Source organism: Puma concolor, chromosome B3 (assembly GCF_028749965.1).
Source record: "Puma concolor isolate L17-30 chromosome B3, mPumCon1.1.hap2, whole genome shotgun sequence".
Lineage (NCBI taxonomy): Eukaryota > Metazoa > Chordata > Mammalia > Carnivora > Felidae > Puma > Puma concolor.
In genome coordinates, this window is record NC_141672.1 from 115,851,897 (window position 1) to 115,865,919 (window position 14,023).

General features: G+C 37.0%; 1 protein-coding gene across 1 annotated transcript in view; it reads left to right on the forward strand.

Moving 5' to 3' along the window:
• ARIH1 (ariadne RBR E3 ubiquitin protein ligase 1) overlaps positions 1 to 14,023 on the forward strand; it is a 126,332-nt gene that overhangs the window by 61,405 nt on the left and 50,904 nt on the right. The gene's annotated exons all lie outside the window — the stretch shown is intronic.

The window sequence follows — 14,023 nt, forward strand, 5'->3', positions numbered from 1 at the left end:
TCTTTGAGAGGACAGCTGACTTCTTAACAGCAACAGTGGAAGTGATAGTAAGATGGATACCTCAGTATGTTGAAAGATAGTAAATGCCAATTTAGAATACTGTGTTCATGGAAAATATTTTCATAAACAGTACTATCTTTTAATTAATATAAACACCTTTATGTTGTAACTAGCCTTTGTGTTTTTTTTTTTAAAATTTTTTTTTTCAACGTTTTTATTTATTTTTGGGACAGAGAGAGACAGAGCATGAACGGGGGAGGGGCAGAGAGAGAGGGAGACACAGAATCGGAAACAGGCTCCAGGCTCCGAGCCATCAGCTCAGAGCCCGATGCGGGGCTCGAACTCACGGACCGCGAGATCGTGACCTGGCTGAAGTCGGACGCTTAACCGACTGCGCCACCCAGGCGCCCCAGCCTTTGTATTTTTTTAAGTCAACATTTTAAGTTCTGTCAGTGTTGAAGTTTTGAATATTAATAATTGTTATTTAATCAGCTGTTTGAATATTAAGGGGAAAAATTGGGGAATGCAGCCTAAGTTGTGCTCAAGAGTAGAGTGTATAACCTTAAATGCATATATAAGGAAAGCAGTGAACTAAGCTTTCATATCGAGTCTCAAGTAATGAGCTAGATGTATCAAGATAGAAAACAAGCAACATAATAAATTTAGAGAAATTACAAGAAGAAATAACACAGAGCAGAATTTAATAAAATAGAAAAGAAACCTATAGTAAAGGGGATCAAACCAAAAGATTAAAAAAAAAAAACCTGACAACATTGACACCTTGTTGAGATTAATGAAGAAAAAGGCACAAATAACTAATATCAGAAATGAAAAAGAATGTCCCTTTAGGGTGTGCCTGGGTGGTTCAGTTGGTTAAGAGTGCAACTTTGGCTCAGGTCATGATCTCCTGGTTCATGAGCTTGAGCCCTGTGTTAGGCTCTCTGTTGTCAGTGCAGAGCTCACTTCGAATCCTCTGTCTCACTCTCTCTCTGTCCTTACCCCATTTGCATGCTCGCTCTCGCTAGCGCGCATGCTCTCTCTCTCTCTTTCTCTCTCTCAAAAATAAACATTAAAAAAATGTCACTTTGAATCCTGCAGATATTTAAAAGTAATTATAACCTCATAAGATAACTGTGTCAATATTTGAAATTTTACTGAAAGGGATAAATGCTTAGAAATGTCAGTTTACTGAAATTGACATAAGAAATAAATAGAAAACCTATATGGGCTATCAACTATAAACTGAAATTTTCTGTGAAGAACAGTAAGTCCAGATAGATACATTTGGAAGTTCTGCCAACATTAAATGAAATAGTAACTCCAACTTTACATTCTCTAACCTCGTATTCTTCTAGAAAACAAAATGAGGATTACCCACCTTCTTAAGGCTGTCACAACCTTGATTCCAAAACCCAAAGAAATATTACTTGCCAGTTTCTCTCATTTACATAGATGCAAAAAATAAAACCCCATATATTTGCAAATTGAATTCAGCAGTACATAAAAAGGATAATAACCCAGCCTTGCCAACTCCAGTTGATCCCAGGAATCCTAGGTTGGTTTAACCTGGAACAATTCAATATGGTCACTTGAACAAATTTTAATGGGAAAAAAACAGTCTCAATAGATGCAAAGGAGCAGTTGCTAAAAATCAGTGTAATCATTCATGATCTTATTTATTTATTTTTAAAGCTCATTTATTTTGAGAGAGGGGGCAGAGAGAGAGGGAGAGAATCCCAAGCAGGCTTGGTGCTGCCAGCTCAGAGCCCAGCACCAGGCTTGATCTCACAAACCATGAGATCATGAACTGAGCTGAAATCAAGAGTCAGACACTTAACTGACTGAGCCACCCAGGCACCCCTCATTCTTGATTTAAAAAAAGAGGCCATTAGCAAACTAGGCAGAAAAGAGAACTTTCTCAATGTAGTAAATCTGTAAACATACCTGTTGAGATATCATAGTTCATGCTGAAATGTTGAAAAGATTTCCCTTTCAGATAGAGTTCAAGACATGAATATGTATTATTTTCACTTCTGTTCTACATAATACTGAAGAAGATTCTAGCCAGTAGTATAAAAAAAGTATCACAGTTGTAAAGGAGATGATAAACAGTTCATATTCACTGATGATATGAGTTGCGTATATAGCAAATCCAAAGGAATCTACAGATAAGTTGTTAAATGATTTTAGAAAGATGGTAAAAATAAATTTTATTATTTTTTTTCTCTTAGTATTTACACACATATCTTTGACCCAGTAATTCCACTCCCAGGTATATACCCAATAGAAAGAAATATGCACATCTAAATTGAAAGTCATAACTGTGCTCATAGCAGCATTATTCATAACAACTCCTACCTACAAACAACGCAAATGCCTATAGATACATGGATAATTATGGTATATTTATATAATAACTATTCAACAATGAAAAATAAATGAATTAGAGCTACAAGTGACTGTATAGATGAATCTTAAAAACCATCATCTTGAAGGGCGCCTGGGTGGCTCAGTCAGTTGAATGATTTTGGCTGATTTCAGCTCTCAGGCCATGATCCCAGGGTTGTGGGATCAAGCCCTGCATCAGGCTCTATACTGAGAGTGGAGCCTTCTTAAGATTCTCTCTCTCACTCTTTCTCTCTAAAATTAAAAATATATATAACACAAAACTATCATATTAAGTGAAAGGAAAACCTCTAAATACCTACCTCCTATATGAATTTGTTTATATGCAATTCAAAAACCAGCAAATCTAGGCCATATTGTTTAAGGATGTATATTTAGGCAGTAAAACTATAAAGAAAAACAGGATAATGATTACCTCTCGGTGAAGAGGAGTTTGTTAATGAGAAGGAATGTTTGGAGTGTTTATGAAGTATTTGCATTATTCTAGCTCTTGTCCTGGGTTGTGGTCTTTGCATTATAAGTTTGTAAGCTGCTCATGGATATTTATGCACTTTTCTAGAATTGTGTTATCTCACAATAAAAATAATTTTAAAACACACGCACATAGGAAAAAGAACAACCTTAAAAGGGAAGGTCCAGTTTGTTTTTGGATTGTTTTAGGATTAATAGTACCTTTGGTTACCTACAAGTAAATCAACATATTTCCAAGACAGTTTTCTCAACTGCTTTCCTAGGCTCTACTGTCATGTCTGTCCTAAACTTAACTTTGACCATGTGAACTTACTTTATCAACCTCCACTACCTTTGTGGTTCTTACCACATCAAAGCTATACTGACTTTTAAAAACCTTCCATACTTTTCACTCTATTCTAATTTTTTTTTTAATGTTTATTTATTTTTATTTTTGAGACAGAGAGAGACAGAGCATGAATGGGGAGGGTCAGAGAGAGGGAGACACAGAATCTGAAGCAGGCTCCAGGCTCTGAACTGTCAGCACAGAGCCCGATGCGGGGCTTGAACTCATGGACCGTGATATCATGCCCTGAGCTGAAGTCGGATGCTTAACCGACTGAGCCACCCAGGCGCCCCTCACTCTATTCTATATGTCTGTACTTATTCGTCTACACTCTGTTAGGTTGCCTTTGACTGTTCAGGACCCAGTCTCCTCAAGAGCTGTATTATATACAGATTCAGAGAGCATCAATAATATTTCATTCTGAGGTTGTGCTCACAGGCATTGTGTATAATTCTGTACATCACATACAATTTATATGATGCCCTTAGGATCCCCTTAATCTCTGAATTCTTAACACATTTACTGTTAAGTCATTTTAACTTCTTGAAGTTAGTTGCTATTTTCTATACTTTCCTAGCATTCTCCTCCCACCTCTTGTATACTTAGCATATCAGATTGAAGTAACTATCTATGTTTTTCCTTCAGAGCCATTAACACTGCCACAAACCAGCACAGTTCCTAATATAGTTGCTTAGTATGTAAAGGAACTATGTAACAATGGATATTACATATATACTGTCTTGTATATTGTTTTTCCTTTTTTTTAATGTTTATTTTTGGGAGAGAACACAGCGTGAGCAGAGGAGGGGCAGAGAGAGAGCAGGAAACACAGAATCCGAAGCAGGCTCCAGGCTCTGAACTGGCAGCACAGAGCCCAACATGGGGCTTGAACTCACAAACTGCCAGATCATGACTTGAGCCAAAGCACATGTAACCTACTGAGCCACCCAGGCACCCTATTGTTTTGTATTTGGATGACTTACTTTTAGTGTTAGCATAGCTAGATCTTATATTTATTTTCTATTTGTTTTTAAAGGTTTTATTTTTTATAAATGTTTTTATTTTTGAGAGAGCTAGTGGGCAGGGGTAGAGAGAGAGGGAGACAGAGGATCCAAAGTGGGCCCTGCGCTGACAGCAGAGAGCCTGAATTGGGGCTTAAACTCACAAACCATGAGATCATGACCAGAGCCAAATTCGGATGCTTAACTGACTGAGCCACCTAGGCTCCCCTTAAAGATTTTATTTTTTTAATGTATGTTTATTTTTGAGAGTGAGCGAGCAAGCAAACAAGCAGGGGAGGAGGAGGAGAGAGAGAAGACGACACAGAATCCTAAGCTGGCTCCAGGCTCTGACCTATTAGCACAGGGCCCAGCCCAGGGCCCCAACACAGGGCTTGAACCCATGAACTGTGAGATCATGACTGAGCCAAAGTCGAACGCTTAACCGACTGAGCCACCCAGGCACCCCTAAAGATTTTATTTTTAAGTAATCTCTACACCCAGTGTGGGGCTCAAACTCACAACCCTGAGATTAAGAGCTGCATGCTCTTCTGACTGAGCCAGTCAGGCGCCCTGCATAGTTGGATTTTAAATATACTTTTTTGTTCTAGAGGCTCTCAACATTTACAGCCTGAGGACTTCGCATTAAATGTATTGAAACATTGTGAGCAAAATTATAAAATATCATTCAAAATGTTTTGTATATATTTTTTATATTTCTCTTTAATTGGAATCAGATCCACTATTGCATGAATCACAAGTAATTTATTTCATTTTATCTAAGTTGTGCTGCTCATGTGTAGCAGGAGGAAAGCACCACTGAGTAGAGGCTGTAGACACTTCCCTTGCATGCACATATTTGGACAGAGGGCACAGAAGCCACTGTCTTTGTTTTCTCAGAAGTAAAAAATAGTTTAAAAAAAATAATGATACTGGTTCTTGTCATTTTTGGGGGCCATAGTCTCTTTTGAGAAAATAATAAAAGCTTTGCAACTTTTCCTCCGGTGGAGGGGTACAGCGAATAAACATGTAAATCAGTTATAAAGTTTTGGATACTGTAACATTCTTGAAGTTCCAGGGGCTTTGGGTTAGAAGAATTTGGTAAATTGAAATACTCCTAATTGAGCCAGAGAATGTGGACAGCTACCTGTGAAGGGAATAATCATTACCTTCTTAAAATGTCAGGCATAGTTTCAGATCTACCTTAAAAGTTCATATGAGAGTGAGGCATATGGCAGGCTTAGTAGAGCATGTGACTCTTGATCTTTGGGTCATGAGTTTAAGCCCCTCACCGAATTTAGATTTTACTTAAAAATAAAATCTAAGAAAAAAATAAATCATGTGAGAACAAAATTTTATTCTTCATAACAGTCTTTAGCAAAATGTTGTTGATAGTTAAAGCTGGATGATGGGTATGTGGGAGTTCAATTTACTCTTCTTTTTTGACTTTTGTATATTTAAATTTGTCTGTAATAAGTGGAGATGGGAGCCTTTGGGGAAGATGGCATAGATTATTGTGTTTCTGTTACAATTGTGCGAATTTAAGACTAGAGTTATCGTACATCTGTTTCACTGAAGTTCGTTTCTTAATATACTTGCTTTCATCATGGGTCAGAACCAGAAAGCATAAAGGATGAGGGAACAAATGGCAGAAAGTTTCTCAAAAATTATGCAGTAATATAAAGAAGAATGAAACCTTGCCATTTGCAACAATATGGTTAGAGCTCTAGAGAGTATTATGCTAAGCAAAGTAAGTCAGAGAAAGACAATTAACGTATGATTTTACTCATCTAAGGAATTAAGAAATAAAACAAACAAGCAAAGGGAAAAAAAGAAAGGCAAACCGCAAAATGACTTAACTACATAGAACAAACTGGTGGTTTCCAGAGGGGAGGTGAGGCAGGTACGGGTTAAATAGGAGATGGGGGGGCGGCGCCTGGGTGGCTCAGTTGGTTAAGCGTCCGACTTCGGCTCAAGTCACGATCTCGCGGTCCGTGAGTTCTAGCCCCGCGTCGGGCTCTGGGCTGATGGCTCAGAGCCTGGAGCCTGCTTCCGATTCTGTGTTTCCCTCTCTCTCTGCCCCTCCCCCGTTCATGCTGTGTCTCTCTCTGTCTCAAAAATAAATAAACGTTAAAAAAAAAAAATTTAAATAGGAGATGGGGATTAAGGAGTATGCTTGTGATGAACACCAAGTGATGTTTGGAATTGTTGAATCACTATACTGTACACCTGAAACTAATACTACACTGTATGTTGACTAACTGGAATTTAAATAAAAAATGAGATTTTTGTACTGCAACTTATTTAGTAGCTTCTTTGTCAGAGTGGTTTTTTTGTTGAACAGTAAGCAAGCTCAGGATCATGCTTTTTTTTTTTTTTTTTGTTAGGGTGTTTTTCCCCAGTGGGAGAACAGTCTTAGAAGTCTCAAAAAGTATTTTAAAAAAATACATGACCAGTATGTTTATTCAGCTTTAAACCACATGTAACACATTAATATTACAATGAGAACTAAACTTATTTTTAGATTAGCAGAAAAAAACCCACAAAACTGAAAAAGAATTTTAATTAATGTTTATTTTTGAGAGAGTGTGAGCACGCATGTGCATGCATGTGAGCAGGGGAGGGGCTGGGGCATGGTATGACAGAGGATCTGAAATGGTCTCTGTGCTGACAGAACCATGAGACTCATGAACTGTGAGATCATGAACTGAGCCAAAGTCAGATGCTTAACTGACTGAGCCACCCATGCACCCCAAATCACAAAAGTTTTTTTTTTAATTTTTTTTTTTTTTTTTTTTTTTTTTTTGAGAGAAAGAGTGCAGGCACAAGTAGGGGAGGGGCAGAGAGAGAGGGAGACACAGAATCTGAAGCAGGCTTCAGGCTCTGAGTTGTCAGCGCAGAGCCTGATGCGGGGGCTCAAACTCAAGAGCCATGAGATCGTGACCTGAGCTGAAGTTGGACACTTAATCAACTGAGCCACCCAGGCACCCCAAATGACAAAACTGTTAAAGCAAGTTCTTATAGACATGTATAAGTCCTCATTAGATTTGTTTTCTTATGAGGGCCAAAAGTCTTCCTTAGAAGAAAAGATTTTCTATTCTTCAGTCCATCCCGTTCTATCCCTAAGTTTTAGTTTTTTAGCTAGTAGAGTTTCATATGTGTGCCAGTCATCTTATGTTCCGATTTTAGTCCTTCTTTTGAAAGAATACCTTTAAAAACCACATTCTACTTTAAGAGCCCTTTTTTAAATTTAAATTTTTATAGAAGTAACACATCTACAGTTAAGTGAGAACTGTTTGCTTCAATATTTCTTAATAGCATGTCTATAGTACCATACTGTACTGCATCTACTGGTTTCTTTCTATGGAATATGAGTTTCTGAAACTAATGTCTATATGTGGGAAAGCCGCCTCTCCTAGTCTATTTACTGTGGTTCAGTTTTACTGTTCTGAGACTCCTTTCCATGCCCAACGATTATTTTTGCTTTTCATTAATATGATAACAGTTCTTATCCATCCATATGATTTAAACAAACTTAAGCTATTCCTTTGCTCCTTTGACCTTTTGTCTAAGTATACTTTTTCTAAAATTGGAAAACTGACACCATTAGAAGCAGGTTAATGGGACCCAAAGAATAGTTGAAATTGTAATTCCTAGAAGAGATGTTGGCGTCACAGACCTTTTTTGATTTATGAGAACTATAGTTAATTAAGGTACAGAGTAATTGTGACTGTTCTGTCGCCTTTTGAAATTGAAGTCTGGTACCCATAAAATGCCACATGAAAATACTGAAGCAAAATGATTTGGTTATTTAGAAGTAAAAGTGTGTGTATATGCATATTTATACATGGATGGATATGTGTGTGTGTGTGTGTGTATATATATATATATAATGTATTTGTGTACATTATCATATATGTGTGTACTTTCGTTCCCTCTCAGACTTAACAGCAATAAGATAATTGACTTGTTATAAATATGTATTGGAAGCATTAAAAAACCTGTAAGGATTGAACTTTAACAGCCTAAAAATATGCAATAGAAAAGCCCACCGTATAACTTTAAATTAACTTAACCTTTTTGCTTTTCTGATTCTGTTGTGAAAATAAGTTCTTCAACAGTGGTCTATTTATGAAATGTGCAGCTGTAGGGGCTTTTAAGATAAACCCCTAATGGCAAAATTAAATATTGAAATGGCAAACAATGATGCCACCATCATTGAAAATTCAAAAAGCAACAATTTCCAGCTATGTACCCTATCAGCATGTCTCCTCTCCCCACAATCAGACATAGTTCTTAGGCTGTAACTGTTAGCACCTTGAAATTTAATTCAAATTGTTTGCTATATTTCTGTCTAGAAGTCAAGTAAAATGAAAAATTTAAGATCTAGGTATTCTGTCTGGAAAGTGCGAGTTTGCTTAACTATATTTCTGTAAATACACTGAATGAACAGAAAGAATCCTAGAGAGAAAAGAGGATTTAAAAATCTCTGCTGAGAAACCTCTCCAGTTGCCCTTCTAACAATCTTAATCTGGAGAAATCTAGGCCATGTGAGAGAGAAGGTGGGGATACTCTTAATTGTGCTCTTCCTGACCGAGGAGGGCCTGCACCAGAGGAAAAACCACATGGCTATTCTTATTTTTATTTTCACTTCCATTCTTATTTTCATCACATGAATGGTTTTCTCAAAAGGGTGGGTGGCAGGAGTTGCAGGAAAAGAGGGAAGCAATGTCCTAGGATAAGCTTTGCAGCTGTTTGGTAAAGTCATTGAAGCAGACAGAAATACGTGTTAACTGATTAAACAAGATACCTGAGCTGCAGTACTTCACCCTGAATCAGTCAGTCTCTTTTCATTTTGGCCTGTTTTACATGAGGGAAGATGTATGTAAAAGCTGGCATACTAGCAATAGTGACCAGCTAAATGGGAGTTAAGAATCCACCCATACTCTTGAGCACGTAGTCCTTAATAAAACAATAAAACAATCAAAATTAGAAAGAAGAAGTAGGATGCCTCGGTGGCTCAGTCGGTTAAATGTGTGACTTCGGCTCAGGTCATGATCTCACGGTTCGTGAGTTCTAGCCCCACATCAGGTGTCCATACTGACAGCCCAGAGCCTGGAGCCTGCTTCAGATTCTGTGTCTCCCTCTCTCTCTCTGCCCCTCCCCCACTTGCGCTCTATCTCTCGCTCTCAAAAATAAATAAACATTAAAAAAAATTTAAGGGGCGCCTGGGTGGCTCAGTTGGTTGAGCGTCTGACTTTGGCTCAGATCATGAACTTACTGTTGGTGAGTTCAGGCCCCACATTGGGATCTATGCTGACAGCTCAGAGCCTGGAGGTTGATTCACATTCTGTGTTTCTCTCTCTCTCTCTCTCTCTCTCTGCCCTTCCCCCATTCATGATCTGTCTCTGTGTTAAAAATAAAGATTTAAAAAAATTTTTTTAATTAAAAAAAAAGAAGCTTCTCTGTTCTCTTAAGGAAATTAAAATACACATAGACTCTGTGAGATGAAGGATCAAAGATGAATTGATAAAACAACAGAACAAGATAAAAAGGAAGCTGAGGAAAGTAAGAAAAAAAGGACACGTAATAATCCCGCAGAACTTGAAATCACATTGGGAACAGCAAGAAACAGAGCAGACACTATGGCAAATAGAGCTACACACGACAGGAAAAGGACAAAGAAGGAATTAGCAGATGGTAGACAGGAGGACAAATTAACAAAGACTGGGTACAAATCCACCAGGACACAGTCTTAATAACTAAAAAGAATCTTGAAGTAATTGAGGCCTAAATGGCATTTCAAAAAAAAAACCTGAAAGCTAAGATAAAGCCCATAGAACGAATAGATTTCAAGAAAGAAGAAAGAAAACAAAATTACATATATGCTAGGTGAAAAAGGATTTGAGGGGTGCCTGGGTGGCTCAGTCGGTTAAGCGTCCGACTTCAGCTCAGGTCACGATCTCACAGTCCGTGGGTTCGAGCCCCGCGTCGGGCTCTGGGCTGATGGCTCAGAGCCTGGAGCCTGCTTCCGATTCTGTGTCTCCCTCTCTCTCTGACCCTCCCCCGTTCATGCTCTGTCTCTCTCTGTCTCAAAAATAAGTAAACTTAAGAAAAAAAAAAAAAAAGGATTTGAGTTATAAAATGAGAAAAATTATTTTGACCACGGACTTTGATAACAGCAGGTATCAGAGGGAAATGGATATTGTCAATATAAAGAATATTGGGAGATGGGGGGCAGATTTTGGCCAAAGTGAGCATTTGAGTTATGTGTAAGTAATTAGGTAATCAGGTTAATCAGGTTAAGGAACAAAAAAGTTTTTATTATCTTGAAAGAAAAGTTATATAATATAAAAATAATGTAATTAGTGAAACAATTACATAAAATGATAATCAACTAGGAAAAGCTCCAGGAATTTCCAAACAAAACCCCAGAGGGTTATGTGTCAGGTCATATTAACGACACTCAATATATTTAAAGTTGACAACTGAAGAAATAGGCTTGGTGTGCCCTTAGATGGCTCAGTCGATTGAGCATCCCGACTCTTGATTTTGGCTTAGGTCATAATCCCAGGTTTGTGGGATTGGGCTCCGCGTTGGGTTCCGTGCTGGCAGTGTCCAGCCCACTTGGGAATTTCTCCCTCTCCCTCTGCACCTCCCCTGCTTGCACACACACACACCTCGCTCTCTTAAAAAGAAAAAAGAAAGAAATTTTTAAAAAATAGGCCTAAGTACAGATTTTAAGTTACATTTAGTGAAAATAAATTAGATTTCAGTATTTTCCAGATAACCATTACAGAGTCGTTGTAGACCATGTAATCAGTAAAAATAGAAACAAAAAGAAGCCAATTTTTAAAATGTTACATTTCGTATAAAATGGAACTTAAGTAAAAGAAAAAGATTTCTAGGACCACTATGTCCAACAGTATGAATGGATTCTTCACCTTTCCATTCTGCTTACCTGGGCAGTATTTGAAAATTCTCTGAAGGCTCCTACAATGTATCAAAAAGCTTATAGTCTTTCTTTAAGAAATACATTTAAAGCAGGGGCACCTGGGTGGCTTAGTTGGTTAAGCATCCAACTCTTGGTTTTGGCTCAGGTCATGATCTTAGAGTTTGTAAGTTCAAGCCCCATCTTGGGCTCTGTGCTGCAGCATGGAGCCTGCTGGATTCTCTCTCTCCCTCTGTGCCCCTTCCCCCGCTTGCTCACTCTCTCAAAATAAATAAACTTAAATTAAAAAAAAGTAATGCCTAAAGCAAAGAAATTCAAATTTGTTATATGGATTATCTTTAAGAAGTTACTCTAAGTCAGTTACTCTTTAAAAAGCAATCGAGTGATTATAATATTCTTCTAGACACAGGTGCTACAGTAGTAATAAAATAGTACTGATGGGATTTACATCTTGGCAGAGAAAGCATAAATGATTATGGAGTTGGTCATGTGATAAGTGTTGTGCAGGAGTACAGAGTTCCGTGAGGATGTTATACAGGGAACCTTACCTAATTTGGGGGTTTGCAGTGGGGAGAAACTGAGGGTTAAGTTGAGACCTACAGGTAGGAGGAAGTGTTTAGGGTAGTTGAAACACCCTTCAGTAAATACCCATTTTAATTTAAATGAAATGGAATCCCTGCTTGATTCCTTACTACAAAAAATTTCCTTGTGAATCAACAGTTTTAATGGAAACAGTTTAAGCCTAAATAAGTCATGGATGAATTTTTATAATCTTTAGGTTTAGGGATCTTGCAAAGCTTGATATGAAATCCAGAACCCACAACAAGATTGTATGGTCAGTATGCCTACATAAAAATTAAAAGTGGCAATTAAACACCATTAAACAAGTTGAGGGCAAGTTAGAAACTGGAGGAAGAAGGCAATGCAGGAGACAAAGGGTTGTTCTTCCTGTTGATACACTGAACTCATAAATTAATGGTAAGATCTTCATAGAAAAATAAAATATGTTCAGCCTCACTGATAAAGAAATGTAAGTTAAGTCTAGATATTTCTTTCCCTATCAGATGGGCCAAGGTTTTAAAGTAGAATTACTTATGTGGAACATCTAACTGTCCCTAGTATAAGGCTGGTTAGGTAAATTATAGTTATAGCTACAGTGGAATATTATGCAACAATGAAAAACAATGTTCATTGACAAAGATGTCTTAACATATTGTTTACTGAAGGTTATAAATCTGGAGTAGATTTTATTTATATGAAATTACAGACACGTCTGTGTATGCAGAGATTGCTGTTTAGAATGATCACCAAAGTGTTAGGAGTTAGTCATTTCATGTAGTCAAGTTTGGATGGCAGAAGTTTGTCTCTTAATGTGAGCATGAATATTTTTTCTGACAATGTGTTTAATTGGTTTACCTGTTCATATTTAGTGTTAGCTTCATATGCTTTCTGCTTTTGAGATAAAACTTGATATCTTAGGTTTTCTCAGAAGTAATTAGTAGGAAAGCATTTTATTTTCTGCTCTATATATTTTGATTAGGTAAATCATCATTAACAGCTTTAACTTTATATGAGTTCCCCTTTTATAATGTATGGACATTTTGATTAATAATTTGATCATTTTAGTGAAACATACTGTAGTCAAAGTATTTATAAAAAGATATTTATTAGTCTAAGGAGAGTGATTTGTTCTCATTTGAGTGATTTCCTGGATTTACTTTCCATAGCAAGTGCTTTGACACAAAGCTTGAACAAGACCTGCATTTAAAAAAATAGAAATCTCTTTTGAGTATCACTTATTTTTTAACTTGAGAGACTCCTGTTTGTATGTAAAGAACACTGTAGTTATTGACACCTAGGCTTTATAAGCTAAAAAGTAATTGACCAGATTTTTCATTAGTTATATTGATTTACAGATTGCAGTTTTTTTGTATCTATTGCTTGTCCCTTTAGAATATTAAGATATTTTGGGAGGCCAGCAACCATGTCTCATCTGGATTAATGGGAAATACTGTGCTAAGTATTTGCCACTGTCTTCTGTTAAGAAATCTGCAGGGGCGCCTGGGTGGCTCAGTCGGTTAAGCGTCCGACTTCGGCTCAGGTCATGATCTCACAGTTCGTGGGTTCGAGCCCCGCGTCGGGCTCTGTGCTGACAGCTCACAGCCTGGAGCCTGCTTCGGATTCTGTGTCTCCCTCTCTCTCTGCCCCTCCCCTGCTCATGCTCTGTCTCTCTCTGTCTCAAAAATAAATAAACATTAAAAAAAAAAAAAAGAAATCTGCAGTTCACTTGAAGCTCTATAAATCATACTTGGCATTCTGTGCTCTTGATACTAGATGGTGAGCTACTTAGGTATATTTAGAAACCTGTTGAAACCTGTATGAAAGGCTAATATATAGATTATTTGATATAAAAACATTTTAAGGTATAGTTTTTTGTTTCCTCCTTCCACCCCTTTGCTAGTTAGTTAAAAATTACTTTAAGAGACTAATTAGAAAGCAAATATATTTTGTAGAATGAGACACATGTAAATGATTTGTGGGGTAAGATATGCTTTGCAGATAGTTTACTTGCTAATATATTTAAGTTGGTGTAACTAAAATTATTAATAAAATTACTTGTATAAAATACAACCTAGCCTTTTAAAAATACCACTACTCTTTATAAGGTACCATCAGAGATAGTAACAACTTTCATTCTTAAGTTTTACTTGTAGTACTATTAAAATAGTAATAGCCTAACCTTCCAGGATAATAACAAAGACCAAAACAGCAACAAAAGCTCAAACTGCTTTCATATATATATATATATATATATATATATATATATATATATATATATATGAATTTTTTTTTTTTTTTTTTTTTGCTACA